The 15,034-nt window shown below is 52.1% G+C and overlaps 1 protein-coding gene and 1 pseudogene across 2 annotated transcripts in view; one reads left to right on the forward strand and one right to left on the reverse strand.

Annotated features, from left to right (window-relative positions):
* KCNH1 (potassium voltage-gated channel subfamily H member 1) overlaps positions 1–15,034 on the reverse strand; it is a 355,728-nt gene that overhangs the window by 11,881 nt on the left and 328,813 nt on the right. The window lies entirely within an intron of this gene.
* Positions 10,870–11,461, forward strand: LOC114225914 (methyltransferase-like 26 pseudogene; annotated as a pseudogene).

The following is a 15,034-nucleotide window of genomic DNA, read 5'->3' on the forward strand; positions in this document are numbered from 1 at the left end:
GCTTCTCTTCCCATGCAGCCCTTCCCCAGCATGAGCCAAGTTGCCAGTGGGGCAGGAGGAAATGGGGCCAAGATGTAGAACTGGTGACCTCCTTCCTCTCTCCTCAGAGATACCAAGGGGTCAAGACAGGCGAACCAGCGTTCAGCCTCCAACACGTCCTCAGTAATGCTTCCCTCCGTCTGGGGATGCTCTGATTGTGATTTGTGAAATCGTGTTTACACTATGTGGTCTCATTATTCCATGGGACAAATGACCTTTAAATCAGTCAGAGAAAGACAGATACCATATGATTTCACTCATACGTGGAATTTAAGAAACAAAACAGAGGAACATAGGGGAAGGGAAGGAAAAATAAAATAAATAAACAGAGAAGGGGTAAACCATAAGAGACTCTTAATCATAGGAAAAAAACTGAAGGTTGCTGGAGGGGAGATGGGTGAGAGGATGGGGTAACTGGGGGATGGGCATCAAGGAGGGCACGTGATGTAATGAGCACTGGGTGTGATATGCAACTGATGAATCACTAAACTCTACCTCTGAAACTAAAAAAAAAAAAGATGCATTCAAAAAAAAAAAAGAAGACGAAGAAAGAAAGAAATAGGCGTTGTCTACCAAAATGAACAAACAGCTGTGAATCCTGACAACCTGTACATTCCTAGAGAGCTGGCTCTGACATCACTGTTGGCTTTCCTGACCTGGGGCCCCCTGTCGGTGGCACGCGGTTAGGGTCGCTGGGACACCCGCCGGTGCAGACCGCAGATGTACCATCTCACGCACCAAGCTCGACAGCAAATAACTCTTTGATTCATGCAATCGTCTAGTTTTAGGAAAAATAATAGTTGTAACAATTTCACTGTCTGGATTATTCTAGGGTTTGACTGTCCCGATAAGTATTTTCTGGCATGCTGTTAAAACCCCCGTTTTAGGATGCTGACTCTCGAAGCTCTCCAACACAGGAGTTCATGTTGGCTTCACTGCTTCTCCGGGCACAGGGAAGCTCGCCGGTGCCACACTCCTTGAGAGGGTCAGACCTACACTACAGACTTAGGATCAGCATTGTCTACACAGTGCAGTCTCTCACATCAGGGTGGGTGGAGGTGAGAGGCTCTCTGGGAGAACCTCAGGGCGTGGGCCAGTTCTCACTGATGAGCGCCCAGGTACCCGCTCCTCCTCCTGAGCTGCCAGCCCAGCAGCCCTGAACCAAGCGTGTGGGCTCATCTGGAGGGCTGCTCCCAGGCACGCCTGTCTCTGCCGGGGTGATGTCAACCTAGGGACGGGGGCGGGGGTTGGTGGGAGGAATCCTGCATTCCCCGCAGAGCCATGCCGAATCAAGAGTGCCTGGCAGGTCTGGAGAAGGGCTCTGTGAAGGTGAAGGGCTCTTTTAATGATAAGGGAGAAGGTTACTGGCTCCCTGAGCTTTTCCTTTTGGGGTCTTAGTCTCCTTCCCTGTGGAATATGGGGCTCATGAGAGAGTGCAGGGGTCTTTTCCATTCTTTGCCCATACCATGCTACTTCACAGAGGGGTCTCTGGCCCAGTAGCTTCCCTGCTTTCTTGGGCCATGGCAGAGGTCTCCCTGTCCTTGCTAAAGTGTGGGCATCGTACCCCAGGGCCAGAGTCGTGCCTGGCCCCACACTGACGGCTGAGACTCAGGGCTGCATGCAGGAGGGGTGCATAGCTGCGAGCAGCCCTGGGCTTTGTGGTAACATCTGGGCCAGAAGGAGGAAAGAGGCCCCCATTCACCTGCGGGCTCAAGCAGCCTTCTCTGCAAACACCACCAGCAGAGAAGGCCACTTCATCACAGAATCCCCTTTCAGCACCGTACCCAGAGCCAGCTAACCACCTGTGAGCCGCACCCCAGCCACAAGGAGCGGGGTGCCAAGCCAGTCGCCTTGCCTCTCTGAGCCTTGCTGTCCTCATGTGAAGCTGGGAACCGTCACGCTCACTTTGGCTTTCAGGCGGTGCGGGTACCAGGCCGACTGCTGCACACACCAGCTACGTCGAGTTTATTCCCGAGGAGTCTCCCGCAGGAGGACATCGCTCGAGCTTTGCCAGCACGGCCTTCCTATCCACGCAAGGCACGGAGGGCAGCAAGCTTTGAGGACTGGCTGTGGTGCGGGTGGACGGGGGGGCAACTGAAGGGTAGGGAAGGGGTGGCCCCCGGAAGCAGAGTGGCCACAGGAGCTGCAACACGGCCTGCTTCTGGACACACACTGGCTCATGGCAGAAGAGAAATGGATGGGGTCTGAAAATCCCAAACCTCAAACTGGGGTTATGCCAGGCTCCCGAGGAGCATCTGCAGCCTTAGGGGCACTGCCGGGCAACACACACTGCCAGTTCCTACAGCGCTTTGGCCCCCATGCTGTCTCCCACCCTAGGAAGCCAATGGAATAATCATCTGTAAACCAGACTGCCTGTCCGTGCCTCCTCTCCCACGGGGCCCCACTCTGATCCCTCTGGTCCCCTTGATCACCTGGGGAAGGGGCACACTAGGCCCGTTCTCAAGAGAAATCATTAAAGAAGAAATCTTGAGACCAATCCTAAATGGCACCTCTTGGGAGACCAGAGAACTTTAAATCTCTTCCCACTTCTCATCAAAAGCTCCACCCTGAAGCCCACGGCCTAGCAGTGTGACTCAGGGCTCCTTCATTATGGGAAGAAGCCTGGAGTCACCTGCCTCCCTCCCCCAGCTGTGCTGTCCACCAGGGAGAGGGACAGGATCACCCGGAGAACTTTCTCTGCATCATCAAGATTGCCACGTAGGCACGTAATTCACACTTGTGTTTAGAGGACATGCCCGTGCCCACACTCAGGAGGCAAGATGCCCCTGCTCAGTGCCAGGGGTCCAGCTGCACACACATAGCCCCTCACCGGCTTCACCAGCCCCCTCTGGCTCTGTGTTCCCCTCCTGGGCACCAGTCATCGCTGTCCCCCTACCCGGTCCTGAGCCCCACCCGGGGCAGAGACCTTGAGACAGTGGATCTGAAGACAAAAATAGCTCTGCCTGGGCCCCAGGTATATATGTCTGCACTGTCTGAGCCCTCTGCCCACCAGATGCATGCAGCTGGGGAGCAGAGCCACAGCCTGTCTCCCCGCTGGGGAGGAACTCAGCTAGGGATCTGCCGCTGTAGGCACCCTAGATCCCAGAGCTCGGAAGGGGCCCACTCCTCTGACACCAGACAGACCCAGTGAATCAGCCCTGGCACTGGGCAGCACCCCCTTCCCTGTCAGGAGAGCAGACTGAAGCTCTCCATGCTCAGTCCTTCTTTCCTGAGACCTACCCTGAATTCCTCACTGTGGCCCTAAGCCTCATGCTCTGCCACAGGGAGAGAGGACACTCTCCCCAAAACCTCATTCCACCAGGAAGCAGCTCTGATCAGCCATTCACAAAGTCTTTATACAGTGTCTACTGAATACAGACAGAGGTACGAGGTATGTGAGGTGGTGGATCCAAGTGTAAAGAAAGCTGAAAGAGCCTTCCCCTTGGGAACTGATGGTCCAATGAATTTCCTGGCCTGAGCTGATCTGAGACTGCTGCATTTTACAGAAGGAGCCCCGGAATGAGGAAGAGTGAGGGGCGCTGGGGGCCCCTCACCCAGTGTGTGCCTCTATCGTACACTCCCGATTCTGAGCAGCCAGGCTCTCTGCTGTGCTGAGGCGGGACTGGCTGCCACTGCCCCTTCCTCACCATGGATGGGGCCATGGACGGGGCCACTGCTCTTTCACTGGGACAGGCCAAGTCCTGGTTGCGGAGCTGAAGGCTCGGGCTCTGTGCTCCCCTTGCCTGGCCTTCCCACGGCAGCTGCTCGGATGTGCCCGCAGCCTCTCTGCTCTGCACCATGTGCTTCGATGAAGAGATTTTCCACCCTGGGGAGCATGGCTCCCAGGTGGCAGATGGGAGGGTGACTCAGAATGGCCACTGGCCATGTGCGTGGGTTTTCGGTATTCAGCTGCTGACATTCCTGTCCCCCGGGGGGCTTGGACCTTTCCTAACCCGTGTCCCCCATACCGCCTGAGGCGCTCACGCTGTTCAGCACTTGTTTTCCATACCGGAGATTATTACTGCGTTTACCTGTCTCCAAGCGTGCGCTGATGGTCTCCTCACCTCCCTGTCCACACTCCCCCAGCTACAAGACCCGTGTCCTTGCCAAGACAGGCTCTGGCTCACTGCTGGGCCCCCAGAGCTAGACCAACGCGTGGCACAGTAGACATCCCGTGAGTGTTTGGTGATTGACTGACCATGAACTTCTCTGGTCTTTGGTTTTGTCTTCATAACTTGAGAATAATAGCCTTTACTTGAATCTCTAGAGGAATGCCATGAGGCTAAAATGGACTGTGCACCCCACGGTGTGTGTGTGCGTGTGTGTGTGTGCATGTGCGTGTGCGTGCGCGCGCGCACATGCGTGTGTGTGCATTTGTGTGTGCGTGCGGCCGTGTGTATGCACGCACGCACGTGCATGCGTGTCGTGTGTGTGTCCGTGTGCGCGCGCATGTCCGTGTGCGCACGTGTGTGTGCATGTGTGCGTGCATGCATGTGTGCATGTGTGTGTGTGTGTGTGTGCGTGCACGCACACGTGTGCACAGTTATTTACATGCTGCCGATCAATCCACCCTCCGTGTTCTGCTTGGAGACTCTGGAGCTAAGAGCCGGCCACCCACGTCTCCCGACTCCCTGGGCAGCCGGCTTCTAGTTAGCTTCTGCCCATGGCAGGCCCCAGCAGCACTGAATGGCAGGGGAGGGCAGAAGAGCCTTCCTCCCTGAATTTAGCTCCTGTAGTTATGGCGCCAGCAGCAGTCAGCTTCAGGCCCACCCTCCGGCAGCTTCTTTCCTTTTGGCGCTCCCCAGCAAGCCTTGCCCTGCTCCCCTGGAGCACCAGCAGTCGGAACACAGCTCCACAGCGCTCCTCACCCTCTGGGCGCCCCCAAGCCAGGCCCTGTCCCCGGAGCTGGGGACAAGACACCCCGGGGTGTCTCCTCAGATGTCCTGGCACCAGACACGCAGCGCCCCTCTTGGAGGTCTGAACACTACCAGCACCCCGGAGCACCCTTCCCAGAAAGTGGGGCCCTCCCCTGGCCCCTTGGATGTGATAATGCCACTCACTTGTGCTCGCATCCATGGGAGTGTCACTGCTGCTTCTGGTTCCTAATCTCTGGGCATCCTCAACATCTGCTTTTCCCTCTTTCAACCTTCCGACACCAATTCCCTGATTTAAATCTCTTAAAAATTAGTGTGGTTTCAATTTCTGTTTTCCTGACTGGGCCCCTCGCTGCAGCCGGGGGGAAGAGCTGAGGGGAGAAAGTTTAAATGGAAACGTAGCCGTGCCTGAGAAGGAGAGGATTGAACCCCCACCTGGGGTCCACAGCCTCTGTTTTATTCACCACAGGACATCTGCGGGGGCTGGGTGAGGGTCCTGGCTAATGTTACTTTTGCCGGTGTCCCTAGCACCTTAGCTTCTCTCTCTGGAGCCTGTGAGGGCTCCAGTCAGGGCCTTGACTTTCTCTTGGTTCTCTTGGCTACAAGGACTTCCCCTTGGGAACTGACCGGGGGGGGTCCCCTTCCTTCCTCCTCTCTGCTCAGTCTATTCCCATCATTCACTGGATCTGTTGTTCCAAAACTTCCAGAAAACAGTAGGCACAAGGCCTGTGCAGGGGAGGAGGAGGCTGATTTTCACCCGAGTCTGTCTTAGAAATACCCCGTCTTTGGATGACTCATCCGCTGTCCAGCTGTGGCCTGCATGACTCACAGCCCTCTACTGAGTCAGGTCCAATGCTAAGTGTTTACATGCCTTCTCTTAACTCTCAACCACAGGCCCATGAAATTGGAACTATTATTACTCCTCTTTCAAAGATGAAGGACTCAGGTTCAGAGCTGAATGTTACTCAGTCAATTAGTCTACAGAACTGTGACCAGAGCCCAAGTTAGCTGATACTCAAGTTCTGCCACTGGGACTGGGATCCTTGCAGATTCCGGAGCAAAGGGGCCTTGAGAAGGGGAAAGGTTCAAGCTCCTCTGCTCAGGAAGCTGCCCTGGGAAGGTCTCCAGGGCTCTGGAGAGGCCTGAGCACCTGAGGGCCAAGAGGACCTTCCTGGCAGACAGAACAGTAGAAACACGGGCAGGACACCTACTTGTACTAGGCTCTGAGCTTACCCCGGGAATCAGCGATGAGCACCCCCAAGGATGAATGAGGTGATGGGAAGGTTTGACAAATGTCAGTTGCCCTGACCCAGTTCTGCCTCCTGGACTGGGACCAGGCTTCAGGCCTGGGGGCTGAGAGGTAAATTCAGACCTCAGGGGTGCTCACCCACCTTTGTTGCAACCCCTTTGACCAAGTGCAGACATGGGATGTGTTTTTTCAATCCCAGATGGCTCCTCACTCCTAGGGAGCAGGGGCAAGAACGTGCCTCCCCAGCTGCACAGTCATGCCAAATCCCAGCCTGACCAAGCAGACGGCACACACCCTTTGCTGCCACTCTCCTCCACGGAGGCAGGGACTGTGCCCTCCTTCTGGCCCCTGATCTCTGCTGCGCTCAGGGACCTGGCCGTGCAATCTGCCAAAGGCCAATGACCCTCTTCTTGTCCCCAACTCCTCCCCCACCCACCGCTGCCGTGCCAAGCAGAGTCAACCACATCAGTGCATCTGGGGGAGGGTGACATCTTCCTCGTCAGGAAGCAGCTGAAGCAGCCTCCGGGGGTTTGGGGCGCATATCAAACTCCGTAAGAATTACTCTGTAATTCTTTCACACGATCCCATCAGTGCTCACGGCCCCCAGAGAGATGGCTTCTGGATTGTATCTCTCTCCTTCCTTCAGTATACAGATGGCCGGAGTCGGTCCTGAGTCCGGGACAACAAAGGAAGGCTGATCAGCTGGGCTGCAGAGTCTGGCCTTGGGCTTCTCAGCATCTGGTGTTTGAGCTGTCTGGGAAGCTGAATGTCTGGGCCATTTGTCCTTCCATCGCATGCCTATACTCGGCCCACAGACTTGAAGCGGGTACGCTGCTGTGCCCCTTGGCTTTCTCGGGGGAGAGGAGGCAGGGGGAATGTAAGTGCGGCAAACCGGTCCCACCTGTCTGTTCTGACCCCCAGAGGCTGTGGGAGATCGCCGGGGAGCAAGGGAGCAAGAAAAGGGCCGTGGGGTCTGCAGGGAGCCGGGGGAGTGGGCCTGAGGATGCCCGCTCTGTTCCAGGGGACCCAAACATCTGAGGGGGACAGAGGCCCTATTAAAGGGGACAGACAGAACAGAACAGAACGAGATGGACAAAAGGCAGGCGAGCAAGAGAAGCAGCCCTTGCAGAAGAGCCTCACAGGGAGGGTGGGATAAGAAACAGTAAGAGCACTCACGTACCCAGACCATGGAAGGGAAAAAGCAGGGGCGGCGTGCACACGGGGGGCCACAGTCATCTGAATGTGGCAGTGGCCGCCAGGCGCTGCGCTCTCCCCGCCCATCAGATGCTGCTCTAAACACACTGCGTACGTTATGTCAGTGAATCCCAACAATCCTATGGGTAGCCACTCTTGTAATCCCATTACACAGGGGAGGAAGCTGAGGCCGAGGGAGAGGACACAGTGAGTGAGGGGCCCAGCTTGGGCTTGTGTGACGCTGGAGCCTGTGGGCTGTGCCGCCTGCCTGCCATCCAGCCCGCGGGCCCTCGAGGCCCCTCCTCTCCCTGATTCTCACCAGGAGGAGAAAACAGGGACTCCACACCTTTACTTGAAAATGGGACTCCTTGGGGCGCCTGGGTGGCTCAGATGGTTAAGCATCGGCCTTCGGCTCAGGTCATGATCCCAGGGTCCTGGGATCGAGCTCCCTGCTGAGCAGGGAGCCTGCTTCTCCCTCTCCCTCTGCCTCTCCCCCTGCTCATGCTCTCTCTCTCTGTATCTCTCTGTCTCAAATGAATAAATAAAAAATCTTGAAAAAAAAAAGAAAAAGAAAATGGGACTCCTTTTCCTCTTCCCATCCTCACCTCCCAGCCTACGTAACAGACCCGTGGAAGGGAAGCTTCAGTCTCTAGGCCAGGTCTCTGACTGCACACTCCGCCTCTGTGTGTTGGACCTTCTCCTCCCCAAAGTGGGTCTCTTTCTGTGCCATTCTTGTACCTGGTATAAACAGAACAATGTGCTCTCCGGGGTGGGCATGTGAATTAAAGGAGCTCTAACGTGTGCACAGCACACAGCACCCCCCGGGGATCAGTAAATGCAGTTTCTGCCCCGACCCACTCGCACAGGTCTCACCTCCCCCTCGCCCCTCCTCCGCCCCATACTGTGAATGTGGCCCTTCTGGGTCACCCATTCAGTGGGAGGAGCAGTCCTGCCACCCAGGCCAAAGGAGCCATGTCTGGTCAGACCTGGGCATGGTATGGACACAGCGGCTCAGACCAAGACTGGCAGGTAAGTATCTCTGTCCTGTGAGCACAAGAATGGCCAAGAGAGACCCACTCTGCACAGGAGAAGCTTCAATAAGCTGTCTTCGGGGGCAGGAATGGAACCCCTCAGGCCTCAGGAGGCTGGTCCCCGGGCATCCAGGGAAGCCACTCTGCATAATCAAAGGAGGGCAGTGGAAACCCAGGTGGTCTGCTGGGAGGGGGCGAGGTGTCGCTGCCGGCCTTGGCAGGGCCCACAGGTTCCTGTGTGCTGCCCTCTACTCCTCTCACCCCATCCCCCACCTCGCAGTGATATTTCAAAAGTATTTAACCAATGGACATTTTATGCATGCTTTTTTTTCCTGAATAAAAGGAAAAAGTCAACCTGACCACATGAGGATACTTGGTGGTTGGGTTACAGCTATTATCGTTTATTTTGTAATGTGGACACTGGTCCTCAGAGTTTATCTGGCTGACAAGTAGAGCAGATGTGAACCAAGGTGTGAGCCCACAAATCCAGGCTTATTTTGATTCTCTCCCGCCCTGCTGCCAAGCACTCAGCCACTCCTCAGTGGCTGGCTCCCAGAATTAAGCTTAATTGGCTGAAAGAACATGAGCAGGGAGCTGATGGTCCCAGGTCTCCCTCCTACTTAGGAAGAGTCCCCTTTGTGCTGCCCTTTGAAAATCAGCCAGCCAACACATGAGCCAATTAAGGCAAATTCAAAGTAACAAGCCACCAAAGGTATTGTTCTTGGCACATATCTTTTTATATGCAATGGTTGCAACAATTAGACTCTCTCCCAAGGACACTGGGAGTGACAAGTGAGAGGCTTACAGAGGCTCTGAGCAGGGAACCAAGCACTGATGTCCTTGGCATGAGCAGCAGACACTTCACTGCCTGATGGCAGGGCTCACAAATTCCTGCCACATTCCCTGCAGCAGGTTGGGAATGTCCAGGGTCAGCCTCACGTGTGAGGTCCCAGGCTGGGGTCCGGAGCCTATCTGTGCCCAGGAGCCCTCTGCCTGTGTTTCAACATCACCATCTAGAGCCTTTCTTCCCACCTTAACCCTGTGTTCTCTTTCTTTTTTACATTAATTTGTCAACATAATTCATATATCTTAGGTCTTAATTTGTTGCTGTTCACATACATTGTAAAAATCTTCTAGTTCAGGGGTTGGCAAACTTTTTCTGTAAAGGGAGAAATCATAAGTATTTTCTACTTTGTAAAAGTGGAAAACTCTGTCAAAACTATTCAATTCCACCTCTGTAGTGCAAAAGGTAAGGGGGGGTCAAAACTATTCAATTCTCTGTCAAAACTATTCAATTCCACCTCTGTAGTGCAAAAATAGCCAGACAAAACATAAATGAGTGGGAGTGGATGTGTTCCAATAAAACTTTATTTAGAAAAGCAACTTGTGGGCCGAATTTGGGTCAGGCCAGTTTGCTAACTGCTGCCCTAGTCCACAGTTTTGTTTTTAAATCATTTTTTGTTTGTTTTTTCTTGTGTTTTTTTTTTTTTTGCTCTCTTTTGTCATACCAACATTTTTTCACTTTGACATGATCAAATTTTTCTATATTTTCGTGTATGGTTTGTGCTTTTTGTGTAGCCCATTTATTCTATAGGTGAAGAAACCAAGGCCCAGGAGGGAGAGTGGCTTACTAAGGTCACACAGGTACTCTGTAGTAGGAGCTTTATTTTCCTATAAGATCACATGGGACAAACTTTGTGATCAGACAGCCTCAGCTTTGAATTTTGGTCTGTCACTTATGCTTGGACAACACACACACACACACACACACACACACATACACACACACATGCACACACACCCTTTTCTTTTTCCTGAAGTTAATTATTATCTCAATTTTTAAAAAATCAGCCTGGTTGTCCATGAACCCCTCACTAATTTATTTCATATACTCTGATATCTCTATAATAAGCCCATTAATAATATATTCTATTTTCTAAGTAGTTCCATTTTTTTTCTCCCCTAGAGATACCATTTCTGGAACCCTCCATCCCCTTGCTCCAATCTGTTCTGGCTGCTTTGCCAGGCTCAGGATCTCTCTTCACCAGTACTTTCTCTTTCTTAGTTTCCTCCTCATTTCATAGAAACAAATCTTATAGTGGTTCCCCAAGAAAAAATTCCCTGAAAGCCATCTGATTCCCTGCATTCCTAAAAATGTCTTTACCTTCATCCTTCACTAACCATTTGGATACAGAACTCTGGAATGAAATACTTTTCCATCAGAATTTTGCAAGTCCCACTCCACTAGAATTCATATGTCAGCATTACTCTTGAGATAGGCACTCTGACCACTAATCTTCTGCATGTAAACTATTACATCTCTATGGAAGTTTTTAGGATTTTTTTTAACTTCCCGAAGTTCCAGGATTTCCCAATGATATGCTTTGATGTGGGTCTTCTTTACTTGAAGAGCCAGATACTTGATGACCTTACAACCTGAGGATTTTTGCTCTTTGGTTCTGAAAAATGTTCTTATAGTAACATGGCCACTGAGCGGAACAGGGAACCCATCCTGCGTGTGCTGGGGCAGTACCTGGACCTGGGCCAGTGTGGCATCTGTGGGCACGAGGTGGCCTCGGGCTCCAGCCAGCCCACCACCCACTTTGTGCGGACCTTCCCCCACACTGAGTGGCAGCCGTCAGAAGGGGACAGCATCTCAGTCACCAGTCAGGCTCAGGGGCTGTCCAGTGTGAAGACCCTGCTGTACTTGGACGTGACCTGGGATTGGGAGCAATTGGGGCGGGATCCTGCCAAGGTCCCCGGACCTGCTATTCAGTATCTACATGATCCACATCAGCCCCCTGAAATGCACTGAGAGGCTCTTCAGAGCAGGAGGGAACCTACCTGCTCACCCCCAAGGTGCTGCTCATCACCTATGGGCCCGATAAAATCAACAGAAGATCATGCCACAGAGTAATGTAGATTTTGACCTAGCCCTTAGATGCAGTCGCCCGGAGTGGGGGCCACAGGACACAACCCTCCTGAAGGACATGCTCCTCCAAGCCAGTGGCCTTCTCCTGGAAAGAATGGTGGACATGGCAGCCAACGAGTGCCTGATATTCCAGAAAGAGTAACCCCCTTCTTCTCCCCATGCTTGTGTCTCCACCCACACCCCTTCTGGAACAAACCCAGACTGCCAGTCCCTGCCTCCCAGGGCTGGGCCATGAGGACTGGCCTTGCCCAGTCTGGGGGCTCTTGGCTGGTGGCCCAGGGCTGCTTAGCATCTGGGAATAAAATGTTTCTTGCTGCCAAAAAAGAAAAAAAAATCCTCTAGCGTCATTTCATTGGTTTTTGGATTTTCAGGAGAAATGAGAAATAGATACTGATGTCCAATCCCCCATATTTAACATGATTTTATTATCTTACTATCTTAATGTTTAAAGAGACCATAGGAAGCCCTTGCTAACTAATCTGGAATCCAGAAGCTATAACATTAAAATAATAAATTTGGTAACATAAAAAAAAACCCGCTCTGCATGACAAAAGACAACATATGCAAAATTAAAAGACAAGTGACAAGATGGGAAGATATTTATTTGTATTTCTATTATTACAAAAAGTAGCTTCTAGAAATTGATAAGAAAAAAACCCCAACATTTCAATTTTTAGAATGGACAAGGATCACAGAAAAGGAAATTTAAATGACTATTAAGCATATGAAAAACAGCCAAATCTCACTCATAATAAGAGAAGTGCAAATTTAAACCACTCTGAGATACCTTTTTTTTCAACTATCAGATAGGTAAAAACCCAGAAGTTTGACAGTTCACTTTGTTGATAAGGGTGTGGGGAAATAAGCATTCTCCTGCATCTCTGGCAAGTTTTTGTAATCTTTGGATAACAGTTTCCTTATCGGTAAAATAGAGCTAATAATAGTGCCTACATACTTTATAGGATTATTAGAAGGATGCAAAGAAATGATGCACGTAGAGTGTCTAACACATACTAGTGCACCCTTAATTAAATACTACTTATTGGGATGCCTGGGTGGCTCAGTTGGTTAAGCGTCTGCCTTTGACTCAGGTCATGATCCCAGGATCCTGGGATCGAGTCCCGCATCGGGCTCCCCGCTCAGCAGGGAGTCTGCTTCTCCCTCTCCCTCTGCTGCTCCCCCTGCTTGTGCTCCCTCACTCTCTCTCTTTCTGACAAATAAATAAATAAATCTTATTAAAAATAAATAAATAAATACTACTTATAAACATTATTAACATCTATTTGACCACATCATTTATATTTTTCTTCACTGAAGTTTCTACAAAAGACAAGAATACTCTCCTGTGAGATCTCCAAGGACAGAGACCAGGACGCACATTTCTGTGTCGCTCTCGGTCCCAGGCGCAGGGCAGGACACAGAGCCTGTGCTCACTAAACACCTGGTTTTGAAATACAATGAAATATACTGGTCCATTCTTAGGCTACACCTGTAATCTTGGGCTTGTGCCCAGAGTTTCTTATGTTGCCTCCAAGCAGGAGGGCAGAGGCCAGCAGCTGAGATGAACAACAGGGATCCAGGCCCATGTGCAGAGCTGGTGCCCCGAGGTTGAAGTGCTGAGTGCACCCCGTCAGCAGACAGCTCTGTGACAGATGAGGCACATTACTCCGTGATCACCGACACTGCCAATTACTGGTGCCCCAGCTGTCAGCTCAAGGAAGCAACGCCTAGTCAGGGAGAGGCACGTGGGCCAGGGCAGGGCAGACACCACAATGTAATCTCCCCGGGGCCAAGGGTGGGGGGGAGCTTCTAGTGCCACCTGAGAACATGTCTCAGTGGCAGGGGCGCCTCCTATCCTGCTGGGGAAAACCCAAGGGAAGGGAGGGGCCAAAGAGCCGCACAATGCCTGATGTCTCCATAGGAGGACTCTTAATGCCCTGGCCATTTCATGTTTAGGTTATGATCCCATTTTCAGTAACAATCTCTAAGCCTCAAAGATTAGAGACCTCAGGCCCTTTCCGCCAGACTCACTCCCATTTCTCCTCCTTTGTTTCCAACAGCTCCTCTGATAACAAAGGCAGAGGGAGGCAGAGAGTGATGCTAGAATCAGGGGGAGCTCAGGAGGTCACCTGGGGCAGTCCTCCGTCTTCAGGCCAGTGACCTTCTAAACCATTTCCAATGCAAGCTGCCATTACGCCTGGCATTATTAATATGACAGCTGACATTTGTTCTGTTTCTGGTTGACAGAAAGCTGGTGCGCATGCTGTCTCCTTTGGGATCCCAGCATATGCAGCATATGTGGGGCAAGTGTTCTTATTGTGTATAGACAAGGAGATAGGCTGGGAGAGGCAAGGTCCCTGGCTCTTTCAACGCCAAATGCTATTCTCTTTCTAGAAGGTCCAGAGAGTCAATTCTTCATTTAATCATCTGACGGTCAATGTTACACACACACACACACACACACACACACACACAGTTGCGTCTGCTTTTATGTAAACCCAATTCCACTTGCTCATTCCTTCATATACGTGGAGAGCAGCTGGTCACTGCCTGTTCTTCCTGTACACACTTTGCAAAGTCAAAGACAGCAAATGACTCATCCAGAAGCCTTCTCCCTGCCAGGCTGCAAACTCAAGCTCTCTCCTTCCCTCTCTGGTCAGCAGGAGTGTGTGGGGTTGTAAGTAGGTCAGCAGGGGTTTGGTGTGAGTATTCCCAGGCAGGCGGGAGTGAGGTGGAAAGGCAGGGAGGGAGGGCAGTGTGTGCTCTGGAGATGGGGGTTCATTTCGCTGGCATTGAGAATGGTGGAGAAAGCCACGGACTTCATCACCTCTCCCTTCTACAGCCTCCCTGCCGGGGAGGGGACAAGGAGAGGGTGCCTGCAGAGAAGTACTGAAGTAGGCAGCAGCCTCTGTAGGGCAAAGAACTGTCAGCTCAGGCCGTTGGTGGAAACACACTTTCTTCTAGGCCTTCAGATCTGAGCTCCCCTGCAGCTTGCACCTGAGGAGCTGACGAAGCTGGAGAAGAATTACAGGCCTCTCCAGTCTCTCTTCCCTGGGGGTTTAACCTTCACCTCGTGAAATGCATGGAGGTCTTGGGCCAGACAGAGAAAATAACTTCCTGAAGTATGCGATTTTTGGCTAGCCAAGCATCATTGTCAGAGCAGTGACGCCATCTTGGGGCTGGACAGCCAAATTCTAGGCCCACTTAGGCCAGTGGTGTTCCTGGGGGACCCTGGCTGGCCCAGACGCAGACCCCATTTGGCTGCAATTTCCATAACCGCAACAACAAAAGGCTAAAACCACCTGCTATGACTGCTCAGAAGATGTAACAGAAGGAAAGTGCTCGGAAGACAGATGGCGGGGCGCTCATGGTCTCCACTTCTTGGTCATCCGCCCCCTGGGAATCCCCTCGCTCATAGTTCTGAGTCAGGGTCCTCCTCTTGGCCCACACTCACCCATTATGGTCAGCCATCCCTCCCTCCTTCGTCTTTCCTTCCCGCGTCATACTGCGTCTCTGCCCAGTGTCTGGGCCTCCCAATTCAATCCCGGTCTGCGCCTGTGCCGTGCCACCCCTAACCACGGCCCCCACTGTAATCTTAACCAGCAGCAGCATTACTGAATGCTTACTCAGAGCCAGGTGATGGGCTACCCACTGTTCCCTTATTGTATTATATTTAAGCCTTACAACAACTCTGAGGTGGGTACCATCACCAGCC

Source organism: Eumetopias jubatus, unplaced genomic scaffold (genome assembly GCF_037043125.1).
Source record: "Eumetopias jubatus isolate StellerSeaLion01/CBP00866 unplaced genomic scaffold, mEumJub1_p1.0 scaffold_12, whole genome shotgun sequence".
Taxonomy (NCBI): domain Eukaryota; kingdom Metazoa; phylum Chordata; class Mammalia; order Carnivora; family Otariidae; genus Eumetopias; species Eumetopias jubatus.